A 13,709-nucleotide genomic window follows, 5' to 3' on the forward strand; every position below is an offset into this window, starting at 1 on the left:
AACACAGATGGGCATTAGTTTGTAAAGTCGAACATTCCTCTATGCTATCTGGTAGTTGCCTCTGGCGCCAGTGTCACAGCCCCTTAGCTCACCTTGAATTTAAGCCACGGCTGCAGTGCCCTCCCTGTTCCCCAGCTCAGGACTCACCCCGCGCTGACAGGTCCCACCTCAGCACAAGTCACACACCTTTCTGTTTCCTGCCCGGGATTTTCTCCACTGGGTGTCTGGGGGTGGGAGGATTCAGCCCTTACACAAACACAGCCCCGAAGCGGGAGGAAATGAGCATCCCAGAGGCAGCCCTTGACCCACGGAGCTCAGGAGCCCGCAGATAAATGCCCCGCTGTCCATCCTTTAGGCCCACAATCCCAGGAATCGCACCCCCAGCAGTGACCTCAATGTTGCCCCCTTGTGCTATATTTTCGTCCTTCCCCATCTCACTCGCGCTGCTCCCTCACTCCCACTTCCTGGCATCACTCCCCGAAGAAACTGTCTGCATCTTAGTCTTTGTCTCAGGCTCTGCTTTAGGGAGACCGGAATCAAGACGACTATGACCCAGCAATTCCAGTCCATATTCAAGAGAAACTCCTACTATGTCCATCAGGAGACACGTACAAGGATGTTCCTGTGAGCACAAAACCACTGGCAGGAGAACAGACATGTGAATTCTAGAATAACACACACTGGAATGTTATGCAGTAGTCAAAATCAATGCAATAGGATTAAGTGCAACAATATGGATGGAATTTAGCAATATAATTTTCAGTGATAAAAGTGTAGTCCCAAATATCACACTCAACACAGTATTCTTTTTTATATAAATTGAACAGTAGAAAAAATATATAATTTTGGGAAATAGATATAGATGTGATAAAACTACATAAAAAGGAAAGCAAGAGAACATTGAACACAGGATTCAAATTCACTTTGGGAGGATGAAAGGGAGGAGGACCATATTGGTAGATGCAAGTTCTCACCAGCGTTTTATTTTTCATATTGGGCAGTGGTTCCATGGACCTTCTTATATTATTAAAATAAACACACCAGTACATACATAAACAGCTTAAGGAAGGCTTTTCATGTACCAATGATGAGAATGTGTACTATATACCCAATGCTTATGATAAACTTAATTCAATGCGCTTGAGGTCCAACAAAAAAGTTGAACAAGATTATTGTAAATAAAATGGAAAAATACATACAATCACAATGAAGAAATAAAAATTACCACCCAGTGATAACCCCAATATCAACATTTAATGAAAGTCTTATAATTTTTCCTATGAATAAATATATCTGTACGTATTGTTTGTAAAATGGAGGTGATCCTACAGTTTTTAAAAACTTTAAAAATGTTCAAATCATATACATTTGTTGTACAGCAGTGAAAAACGAAGAAAGGCAAAAGAGAAGAAAAGAAGCAACTTAGAAAGAGCCCGTCACCATTTTGACCCATTTCTTCCCACTCTCCGCCTATGCTTAACATCACAAGATGACTTTCTCCATGTTACTAAATATCCTTTGAAAACATTACCTCTCTCCATCTTAGAACTCTTAAAACAGTAACTTTGCAGTGAAGAAGTCTGCAAAACACTATCTTACCACGTGATGAAGGTTAATACCACCTGTGACGTCATGTGGCTATCACGTGCTCCTAAGATGATGTGAGAAGGCACTTCCGCTCTGTGGCATTCTTTTGTGTGTGTGTGAGGAACATTGGCCCTGAGCTGACGTCTGTTGCCAATCTTCCATGTTTTGCTTGAGGCAGACGTCACTGAGCTAACATCTGTGCCAGTCTTTCTCTATTTTATGTGGCTTGACGAGCAGTGCTAGGTCTGCGCCTGGGCTCCAAACCAGTGAACCCCAGGCCACCAAAGCTGAGCGTCTGAACTTAACCACTCGCCACCAGGCTGGCCCCCTTCTGTGGCATTCTTGCCAGAAACCCTTATGACCAGTTTAATTGAGAGAAAAACAACAGAGAAACCCAAACTGAGGAACACTCCACAAAATACCTGGCTTGTATTCCTCAAGACTGTCAAGGTCATGAAAAACAAGGAAAGAGAAACTGTCACAGACCAGAGGAAAATGGGGAGACATGAGAGCTAAATGCAACGTGGCAGCAGGTCTCACATGACAGGCGAGTGCGCACTGCCCCGGGTTGCTGCTCTGGACCCTGAAACAGGAAACAAACCCACATTAATGCGAAAACTGGTGAAATCCAAAGAAAGTTTGTAGTTGAGTGAATAGTAACGTGCCAGTGTTGGTTTCTTAGTTGTGACAAACGTGGCACAACGATGTAAGATGCTGACAATGGAGGGCAATGGGCCAGGGGTGTACAGACTCCCTGTATTATATTAGCAAGTTTTCTGGGAGCCTAAAATTATTCCAAGAGAAATCATTTATTAGAAGGAAAAAACCCCACAAAAACCAAAACACTCTTTCCTTGGCTTCTATGATATTGTGAAACTCTTCTCTTCCTACCCCTGTGTGCGTGTGTTTTCTTAGTACGTGACAGCCGCCACATCCGGTACTGTGATAACCTGGCCAGCAAGGCAGACCCCTCTGTTTCCTGCCCTCGTGGGAGTGTAGCTTAGACCAGGGACTGTGGATAGAGGTGAACTTGAGGTTGAACCACAAGCTCTGCTTCCCCCCAGATCTTGCACGATCCCGGGCAAGTCATTGCACCTATTTGAACCTCAGATTTCCTCTTCTGTGAAAAGCAAATAATGGTGCTGACCCTACAGTGTTGATGCGAAGATTAAATGAGATAATATACAGAAAGCCCTGGCCCACAGCAAATATTCAGTGAACATTTACCAAAGAAACCATGGGGCGCCTGGATCGTGTCTGCAGCCTCCACGTAGTTACTCCGTCTCTAGTTTCACTACTTCTATGGAAGGAGTTTAATGCAAGAAGCAACCGACAGCAAAAAAATAGGTAAATCCGGTGATAAACTGAAATAAGTATTGACCGTAAAAGAAAATCAAAGAATAGTTTTTATACCTCTTAAAAGTAAAGAAAAAAAGGCTGAAATTAAATGACAGAAATGGACATGTCCACCACTGGGGAGTAGTGACAGCGTGCTAAGGAAATCGTCTTGCTCGGGAAAAGGACAAAAATGTCAATTTAGACTTTCTTGGAGAAATACAAATTAAAGTACATATGTTATAAATTTAAGGATAACTGTTAAAGATTAGAAATAGGAAAACATAATTTCCAGCCTGTGTGAGGAAAATAAAGGGGGTAAGCATAATTCGACAAATTCTGAAAAGGCAAAAAGGAATAAAAAGGAAGCAGAGAATTTGTGATAAGAAAGCATAAAAAGCAAAGGTAGAAATAGGACCAACTATGTCAGTAGTCCCAATCACACGGACAGGTTAGACACACTGATGGAAGACAAAGATGCTCTGGTTGGGTTTCTCAAGTCTAGCTAGGGGGCTGGCCTGGTGGCGCAGCAGTTAAGTGCACACGTTCTGCTTTGGCGGCCCTGGGTTTGCCGGTTCGGATCCTGGGTGCAGACATGGTACTGCTTGGCAAGCCATGCTGCGGCAGCGTCCCAAGTATAAAGTAGAGGAAGATGGGCACGGATGTTAGCTCAGGGCCAGTCTTCCTCAGCAAAAAGAGGAGGATTGGTGGCAGCAGTTAGCTCAGGGCTAATCTTCCTCAAAAAAAAAAAAAAAAACTCCCCCTAAAATAAAGTCCAGCTATAGCCATTTACAAGAGGAATGGTGAAAAACAAAACTACACATAAAGGTTAAAAGTAAAAGGATAGAACTAGTATATCAAGTAAATACTGACTGAAAAGAAGTATACTAATATTAATATAAAAAAATAGAATTAAAGCAAAAGAACATTAATAGGAAGAAAGAAGAACACCTGCACTGATAAAAGTTATAATCTACCAAAGCATGGAAAAATTTATGAATTTGTATGCTCTTTAAAAAGTGTTTGAGAGAAATAAAACAGGGACTTACTGAAATAAAGGAAAAAACCGGGAAGTCCGCAATAATAGTGTGAGTTTTACAATACACCTCTCAGGAATTGGTCAAGTACATGCAAAATAATTTTTAAAATATTGTAGACGATAAGGCAGACTGACTCACTCAGATCTGTCCTCATATCCTGGTGGGCCTTCTGACACCGCAGAGAACGGAGAGCTGAAAACCATTTCCCAGATTCTTTTACAACTCATGTTCCAGATGTGGATTAGTTTCCACCACTCGGTGCCATTGTGTCAGAACTGCAATGTGGATGAGAGGTGGGGACCATCGTCCTTTTCCGTGGGCTGTTGCAGCTTACAAGCACAATCAGAGTTGTCGAGTTTTTCGGTGCCGGTGTCTGGCCTCCGGTTTGAGAAGGTTGGGAAGGAGTGGCAGCAATCGTGTCTGGATCTTTGGCCTTGTTACAGCAGTATATGTGTAAACATAATTCTAGTGGCGGCCTCCCAGAGACCCAGCCTGGAGTGTGCTCCTGTGGCCCTTCCAATGACTCTGCAGACACCCACTGCCCCATCCTGCTTTAAACACCTGGAGTGGTTTCTGTTTTCTGCACTGAACACTGGTATCTATAGAATGAAGTTACCATAGATAAATATGGATTTGAAAAATATGATTAAACAGCTTGAGTTAGTAAATAAAGAGGCAAGGAAAACTTATACCATTAAACCGAGAATTTACATTATATCAAGCTCACAATAAATATTAACAACGACTCACAAAGCATCAGATCTCAAAGGAAACCTTAAACATTTCTCAAAAAATCAATACTATATAGACAATTTTATCTCATCATAATGCAGTAAAATTACATTTATTTATTTACTTATTTTAAGATTGCATTTTTCCTTTTTCTCCCCAAAGCCTCCCAGTACATAGTTGTATATTTTTAGCTGTGGGTCCTTCTAGTTGTGGCATGTGGGATGCCGCCTCAGTATGGCCCAATGAGCAGTGTCATGTCCTCGCCCAGGATCCAAACTGGCGAAACCCTGGGCCGCCAAAGCGGAGCCCGCAAACTTAACCACTCGGCCATGGGGCTGGCCCCACTTTATTTTATTTTTTAAAAATTTTTATTGAGTTAATGATAGGTTACAATCTTGTGAAATTTCAGTTGTACATTAATGTTTGTCATTCGTGTTGTAGGTGCACCACTTCACCCTTTGTGCCCACCTCCAACCCCACCTTTCCCCTGGTAGCCACTAATCTGTTCTCTTTGTCTACATTTTTAAATTCCTCACATGAGTGGAGTCATACAGAGATTGTCGTTCTCTATCTGGCTTATTTCACTTAACATAATTCCCTCAAGGCCCATCCATGTTGTTGCAAATGGGACGATTTTGTTCTTTTTTATGGCTGAGTAGTATTCCATTGTATATATATACCACAGCTTCTTTATCCAATCATCTGTTGATGGGCACTTAGGTTGCTTCCACGTCTTGGCTACTGTGAATAATGCTGCAATAAACATTGGTGTGAGGGGCCGGCTCTGTGGTCGAGTGGTTAAGTTCGGGCGCTCCGCTGCGGTGGCCCAGGGTTTGGATCCTGGGCACGGACATGGCACCACTCGTCAGGCCACATTGAGGCAGCGTCCCACATCCCACAACTAGAAGGACCTGCAACTATGATATACAACTATGTACAGGGGGGTTTGGGGAGATAAAGCAGAAAAAAAAAAAAAAAAGATTGGCAACAGTTGTTACTCCAGATGCCAATCTTTAAAAAAAAAAAAAAATTGGTGTGCATAGGACTTTTGGAATTGCTGACTTCAAGTTCTTTGGATAGATACCCAGCAGTGGGATAGCTGGGTCGTATGGTAGTTCTCTTTTAATTTTTTGAGGAATCTCCATACTGTTTCTCATAGTGGCTGCACCAGTTTGCATTCCCACCAGCAGTGTATGAGGGTTCCTTTTTCTCCACAACCTCTCCAACATTTGTTACTATTAGTTTTAGATATTTTTGTCATTCTAACGGGTGTAAGGTGATCTTAGCGTAGCTTTGATTTGCATTTCCCTGATGATCAGTGATGATGAGCATCTTTTCATGTGCCTATTGGCCATCCGTATATCTTCTTGGGAGAAAGGTCTGTTCATGTCTTCTGGCTGGCCCCACTTTATTTTTAATAATAACATGTAGCTTTAAAATTTTTCATTTATTTGAAGGCTAAATATACACATAAACCTATAAATTATTCATAAGTTAGAGAGTAAATTATAATGGAAATTTTCAATATTTATAGCTGAATGACAATAAAAGCTTCATCATCACCTACTAGGGCTCGTAGGATGCAGCCAAAGAAGTGCTTAGAGAGGACGGTATAGCAGTGAATGAATTAACTACAAATGAAAAAGATTCTAAAAATGAGCTGCAGGTTCAGGTTAAGAAGGAATTCAAACAACAAGAGTAAACCAAAGAAGGCAGAAGAAGTTAAAGAATAAAAGAGTGGAGGATAATGAAATAGAAAATACAATGACAAAAAAAGAACAGAGATAATAAGCAAAACAAAAATCTAATTCTTTAGAGAAAAGCCCTAGAAAGACTGATTGAGAGAAAGAAAGAGAGCAAGCAGAAATATTAGGAATGAATAGGAAAATATAACTCTGATACAATAGAGATTTTTTTGGGTTTTTTTGTTTGTTTTTTTTTTAAAGATTTTATTTTTTTCCTTTTTCTCCCCAAAGCCTCCCAGTACATAGTTGTATATTCTTCATTGTGAGTCCTTCTAGTTGTGGCATGTGGGATGCTGCCTCAGCGTGGCTTGATGAGCGGTGCCATGTCCACGCCCAGGATTCGAACCGACGAAACACTGGGCCGCCTGCAGTGGAGCGTGCGAACTTAACCACTCGGCCACGGGGCCAGCCCCGGTAGAGATTTTTTGAATCATGGGAATATCATGAACAATTTTATGCCATTACACTTGAAAACCTAGATAAAACGGACAAATTCTAGGAAAATACAAATTACTGAAATTGGTTCAAAAAGAAATAGAACTGAACAGACCAATAGTGATCTACTAAATTAAGGTAGTAGTAAAAAGTCTCACTCATCAAAAGGCACAAGATAATTTCCCAGCGAATTTCACCAAATGTTCAAGGAATAGGAAATCCATACTCACTGTTCCAGAGGCCAGAAAAAGAAGAGATCTACCGAATTCAGTCTATAAGGATAGCACAAACTTGACATTAAAACTAGAAAAGGCACAATAGGAAAATAAAATCATCAGTCTATCTTTCTTATAAACATAGATGCAAAAACCTGATTAAAATGTATGAAGTCAAATGTAGTCATGTTTTAAAAAATAATACACCATATCTACGTAGGGGTTGTATTACAAATGCAGAGATGGTTCAACATTAGAAAATTCATCAATGTATTTTATCACATCAACTCTTTTAAGCAGAAAAGATATCAAAAGATATGAAGGAAAACATACAAGAAAATTCAAAACCCAAAAATGGAAAAAGTATTTAGTAACTTAACAGAAGGGAACTTCCTTAACCTAATGTATATTATCTATCAAAGTCTATAGCAAAAATTGTGAAACTTTAGAAATTTTTCATTTAAGTAAAAAACAAAACAAAGATTCCTGTGCATCTACTCAATATTGCACTAGAAGTCCTAAACAATGCAATAAGATAAGAAAAAGAAATACGGCATATAAGGAATGGTACAATCTACCAAAAAGATGTAAATGAAAAGGGAAATATAACTCTGGTGCAATGCAAGATGGAATTGTCATTATTTTCAGCCATATGATCACATGGTGACGTACACTTACAAAAGAATCAATAGAAAAATTATTAGAATTAGTAAGAGAGTTCAGCAAAATTTCTGGATACATGGTCAACAAAATACAATTGACTTCCTTTACATTGCTAATAACCAAGTGGAAAGGTAATAAGAAAAAAAGCAACAAAAATTATAAAGTACAGAATAATTTAATAAAAATGTACAATATTTTGATGGAGAAAAATTACAAAAATGAATTGAAGACCTGAAAGAATAGAAAGAAATATATCTCATTTATGGGTGAGAAGACTTAGTATTATAAATATTCAATTCTACCTCTAATGTGTAAATTCAATGAAATTTTAATATAAATCCCAACAGAACTCTTCAGGGTTGGGGCCAGCCCAGTGGTGCAGTGGTTAGGTTAGCTTGTTCTGCCGCAGCCTGGGGTTCACAGGTTCGGATCCCAGGCATGGACCTACGCACTGCTTGTGGGGCCACGCTGTGGCAGGCACCCCACGTATAAAGTAGAGTAAGATGGGCACAGATGTTAGCTCAGGGCCAGTCTTCCTCAACACAAAGAGGAGGATTGGTGGCAGATGTTAGCTCAGGGCTAATCTTCCGCAAAAAAAAAAAAAAAAAGGCATTGGGTCAAAACCTGGCCCAATTTGATTATTTTTTATAGCAATGAGACATTTTAGAATCTCAGGAGATAGAGAGATGTCTGCGTTCCCAAATCAACTCTCTACCACTTACTAACCTTGGGCAAGTTACTTGATCTCTCTGTGCTTATTTCCTCATCTGTAAAGTAGGGTTCATAACAGTACTTACCTCATACACTTGGTGTAAGGATTAACAGAGGTAACGAAATACCTAAATATAGGGTTAATATAGGCAAAGCATTTAGGCCAATCCCTGGCTCACAGCAGCACTATATCTCTTAGCTGTCAGGGTCCTTTTGTCCCCAGTACCACATGTGATCTAACACCTCCACTTTGCCTCCCTTTCTTCGCCCAGTGGTCAGAGACTTCCATTATCCAAATGCACCAGACTAACAGGTCACTTGGTCTTAGGAGACTTGGTCCAAGTCTCTGCCATCATGACCAGTATATTCCATAGTGGGAGGTCTTCTCACTTGAAAAAATTATTTATTTAGAGCAATAATTGGAGTCATCGGTGACATCCAATCTCAACTCTTCTTGTGACCCTGACAACCAGATCATGACAGCTTTCCATATAGATCACATACAGCTGCCTGGTTTGTTTTTTCTTTTTGCAGCAAACTTTATTTTTTAGAAGCATTTTAGATTTACAGAAAAAATTTGAAGATTAGTACAGTGAGTTCCCATATACTTTGGCACTCAGTTTCCCTTATTACGAACATTATCTTGCTTTTTTTAATTCAACATTATGTATTGGAGACACATCTATATTGATATATAGATCTAATTTAGTCATCCTAATAGCAGTGTAGTATTCCATTGACCCAGAAGCTTCTCAGGGTCTCACACAGCACAGGGTTAGTGCCAGGGAATTCCATCTGCCTCTCAGTAGGTCTATCAAATCTCTAGTTCGGCAGTGAAAGTATGTACATAGTCATAACGTTACAAATTTCATTTGGTTTTCAGTGTTAAGGATCAATCTAAGGCAAAGTATGGCAAACTGAATTATCATTACAGGATAGAATGTACCTGCTGCAAATCTTTTTTTTTTTTTAAAGATTGGCATCTGAGCTAACATCTGTTGCCAATCTTTTTTTGTTTTCCTTCTTCTCCCCAAAGCCCTCCAGTACATAGTTGTATATTTTAGTTGTGGGTCCTTCTGGTTGTGGCATGTGGGACGCTGCCTCAACATGGCCTATTGAGCGGTGGCATGTCCACACCCAGGATCAGAACCCGAGAAACCCTGGGCCACTGAAGTGGAGCGTGTGAACTTAACCACTCGGCCACCTGGCTGGCCCCAGTTTTTAACTTTTTATTTCAATCGTTTTATTGGGCTTGCATATGTATTTTCGTCCATTGAATTATATATGAGATAATTAAAATAAATAATTATGCAAAACTCTAGATCTAATTCCGACATTCCCCTAGAGGTGCAGAAGCAGACACTTTCAGTAACTCCCCATCGCCCTAGGATCAAGATTAAAGCCTCAGGCAGACTTTGTCACCTGAGACCCCTCCTCCCAGGAACCCACCTACTCCTGCTCAGGAGCCCGGATTGGCACCTCCTCCGGGAAGCCCTCAGGAGGGAGAGAGCGCCCTCTGCCGGGGCAGGGACGCCAGCACGCTTGGGGTACCGCCCTTTGCTCATCATCAGGGACTCCGCCCCCATCCCTCACCCGGGGCTCCCCGCATCACGTGATCCCAGCTCCTCAGTTCCCGGGGACCCCAGGTGAGAGCGTCTGGATTGGTGGGGGCCCGGTTCCCTGAGCGGCGTGGGACTGCCCTGGTCAGGCCTGGGACCTTGACTGGAGTGGCTATCAGAAGGGGACCGAGGTGAGGGAGGCAGGAGGGGTGAGGGCGTTAACCCCTGTCCCTGTCTGCCCCGTGCGGAGTGGTTCAGAGCTGGGCTTTCCGTTCGGGAGAGCAGCCCGGCTCTTCCACATCCCATCTGCGTGGCCTTGGGCGAGTCACTCAGTGTTCTCACCTGTGGCTGCCTGAGTGAAATGACGTAATAACACGTACGTGAGTAATTAATAAGTGGTAACTAGTTACTGTAGCCCCTTTCAGCAAAAGTGTCAACTCTCAGAGATGGGAAGACCCTGTGTGGAGGCGGGCCTCCTCTCCTTCACCTGGGGCGCTTACACACTGGGTGCTGTCTCCTTGGGGGTACAACCTGGAAAGGAGGCTGCCTCCCAGGTGCCCACTGGCCTGGCGCCTGAATGTGCTGGCGGGTGAAACACTCCGTGTTGAGGTCTCTTCTCTCTGTCTCCTCGCAGGGCCTGTCTTCTGCTTTTGGCCCCTGTAGGTGGACAGACATGCCTCAGGAGGGGGCTGCAGAGGGCTCCAGCACAGAGGACCCTGTTCTCAGTCCGCGGCACAGCTGTGGGCTTTCCCAGAAGGACGTGCAAGAAACCAGTTCCATGTCAGGTCTGGCAGCAGACATGCCAGGGGCAAGCTCCGGGGCCCAAGCCTGGGCTGGCCGCAGGAAGAGGGTCCTCAGGGAAGAGGCCTGTCGAGGTGCCAGGTCCCGGGATTTGGTGCACAGCCCTGGGTGCCACATCCAGCTGCCCACAGTGCCTGCTCAGAAGAGGGCTCAGGTCTCCAGGAGGCTCCGGATTTCCCTGCACGACATCTTAGCTGAAAGCTGGCCCGGGAACCTGTGCGGTCTGTCTGTGGGTCTCCCAGAGAGAGCATTGGTCGGCAGGGAGAGGCCGGCAGGGGTGGAGAAGGGGAACTGCCCCAGGCCCAGGGAGGCTGGAAAAGGTGGGACTTCACCAGAGTATGATGGAAGAAGCCCCACCCTCAGCAAAGAGGAGCCCCCCGAAGGGGACCTGCCATCCTCACCAGACCCAGCCCCAGTGGGGACAAGGAAGACAAACAGGAAGTGTAAGGCCTACCCAGAGGGTGGGGAGGGGGCTGGTGGCTTCTTGTGGCTTGGTCAGAGCCCTGGTGGGGACAAAGCCCCGTCTGTGGGAGGCTCCCCACAAGGTGCTGACCTGGAGTCCCTGGGGGGTCCTTGCAGTCCCCTCTCTCCTGGGTCTGCGCCTGGAGATCCAGGTGGAAGTTGGGTGGCATGTGCCTCAGGGACTGAGAAATTCGAATATTTGCCTGCTGCCAGGGATGGGGCCCAGGCAGGTGTTGGGTTCCCACTGCCCGTTGGAGGAGGGTCCCTCAGGCCAGCTGCCCAGGATCCTCCTCAGAGTCCTGTGTGGTGCCTGGGAGTGTCTGGAAAGGCTTCCCCAGAGCGGCAGGAAGCTGAGCACATCGTAAGGGCTGATGGTGGTGAGGGCCCTGCCGCATCACCCAACCAGGAGGAGCCGGAGGTCAAGGCTCGGCCGGAGTCCAGGGGAAGGCCAGGGCGTGGACTCACGGCTCCCTCCGACACCTCCGTCAGCTCCCGGGAGCCTGCAGCCGGCAAGGCTAGCTCAGGCTTCTCCATGGGGCAGAGAAGATCCAAGTGTGCCAAGAAGTCCAGGAGGGGCCCGGGGACCCAGGCCCAGAAGCAGGGCACAGGCAGAAGCTCAGACAACTCCAGCCAGTGCCAGCTGGAGGACTCCCGCCCAGGAGGCTGCTGCCAGCTGGTAAGTTGAGTCTGAGAGGTTGGGATAGGAAGGGCTGGGCGGGTCTCTCAATATCACGCTTGGTGGTGACATTTAATAGAACTCAACTAGATGGACTCTTCATGAGCATTATCCCTCACACCCACTTTATACATGAGTAAACTGAGGCCCAAAAGTCAGGAAAGAGAAAACAAACTACATTTACTGACATCTTGTGAGGGGTCAGTATCTTTTGGAGTTGGTGAGTCCTGGGTTCACATCTTCCCTCTGCCCACTTCCTAGCCAAGTGATCTTGGAATATCTTTTAACCTAAATTTCCTCATCTGTAAAAAGGACCTACAATTCCAATTTAATGGGGTTGTTTGAGGATTCAGTGAGATGATGGTGTAAAATAATGTGCCTAGCACAGCATAAGGCACAAGGTAAATTACTGAATTTATGTTGAATTTGCTTTCCCTGGAGTGTTACAATAGCCCCGTAAGATATGCCTTAGGCCCGTATTTCCAGATGGGGAAACTGAGGCTCAGGAAGTTAACAAACTTCTCCAAACTCACACAGCAAGGAAGTCAGTGCCTGGCCATGTTCCCTGTATCCACTGCTTCCCTTTCCATTGTTCATTATAATCATAATTGTCATTTTATTAATAATCATAGCTAAAGTTTATATACCAAAGGCAGAAGACGGCACCACCTGTCTTTAGTGTATATGTCTCACCTAGTTGAATTTTTATCATATTTATTGACTATGTATTATGTGCTAGGTGCTTTTGGTTTAATCTTCACATGAAGCCCAGAGAGGTACGGTTATAGGCCCAAGGTCACACAGCCGGTAAATGACAGAGCCAGGATACAAACCCAGGCAGTCTGCCTGGAGAGCTTGCTGCACCGCCTGGTTGAACATATTCCCCATGAGCATCACGGTAGTAATAGCACCTGGCCTGCTTACCGTGGGCTGGGCCCTGTGCTGAGCACTTTATCTTCAATCTTCCTAAGAACCCTATGAGGTAGGGGCTATTGATATGTACCCATTTTACTGAGGTGGACACTGAGGCTCAGGGAGCGAAAACGACTAGTTCAAGGCCAAACAGCAAATTAGTAGAACTGGGATAGGAACCAGTGAGCTGCCTGTGCCGTTCACCACTGTTTGGTAGTATAAAGACATTGGAATGCTAGTACATTGTCTTCGTAAACATCACTCAAAAACATTAATTTTTTAATAAAAAACCTACTATGTGCTTATCACAGAAAATAAAGAAGAAATAAAAATCCCCATAAATGCCAGCATTCAGAGCTATCTCCTGTTGACATTTTGGTATATGTCTTCCATCTTTTTCCTGTGCATATGTATCTTTTCTTCACCGAGAAATGGGATCACGTGTGTCTAATATTTTAACTTTTTTTGGTATTTAAAAAAAATTTCACAATTGACTTGTTAACACAGAATGAGGAATTGCCTTTGAATGCCCCCTGGCCCTTCGTCTGGAGATAACCACTGTTAATGGATAGCATCCTTCCAGTCTCCCTCTTTTGAACTTGTGCACATATACGGCCATCTGCTATGGCGCCTTTTTGTATGTAAATAGGCACATCCTGCGCTTCATTGTTCTGGGACTTGCGCTTTGTTTGTTTTTCAAGTGCTATAGTATTTGAAGATCTTTCCAACTTGGTACATGTTGTTTTGGCGAATCCGTCCTTTCCCTGAACCTTGCATCGTAGCAGCCCCCAGACCTATTTGTCAGAGCCGCAGCCCCTGCTGGGACTAGAGGATGG

The 13,709-nt window shown here is 44.0% G+C and overlaps 1 pseudogene; it reads left to right on the plus strand.

Moving 5' to 3' along the window:
- The first annotated feature begins 6,610 nt into the window (after nucleotides 1-6,610).
- LOC139078967 (SPOC domain-containing protein 1 pseudogene) lies at nucleotides 6,611-11,970 on the plus strand (annotated as a pseudogene).
- The last annotated feature ends 1,739 nt before the right edge of the window (nucleotides 11,971-13,709 follow it).

Source organism: Equus przewalskii, chromosome 2, assembly GCF_037783145.1.
Source record: "Equus przewalskii isolate Varuska chromosome 2, EquPr2, whole genome shotgun sequence".
Taxonomy (NCBI): domain Eukaryota; kingdom Metazoa; phylum Chordata; class Mammalia; order Perissodactyla; family Equidae; genus Equus; species Equus przewalskii.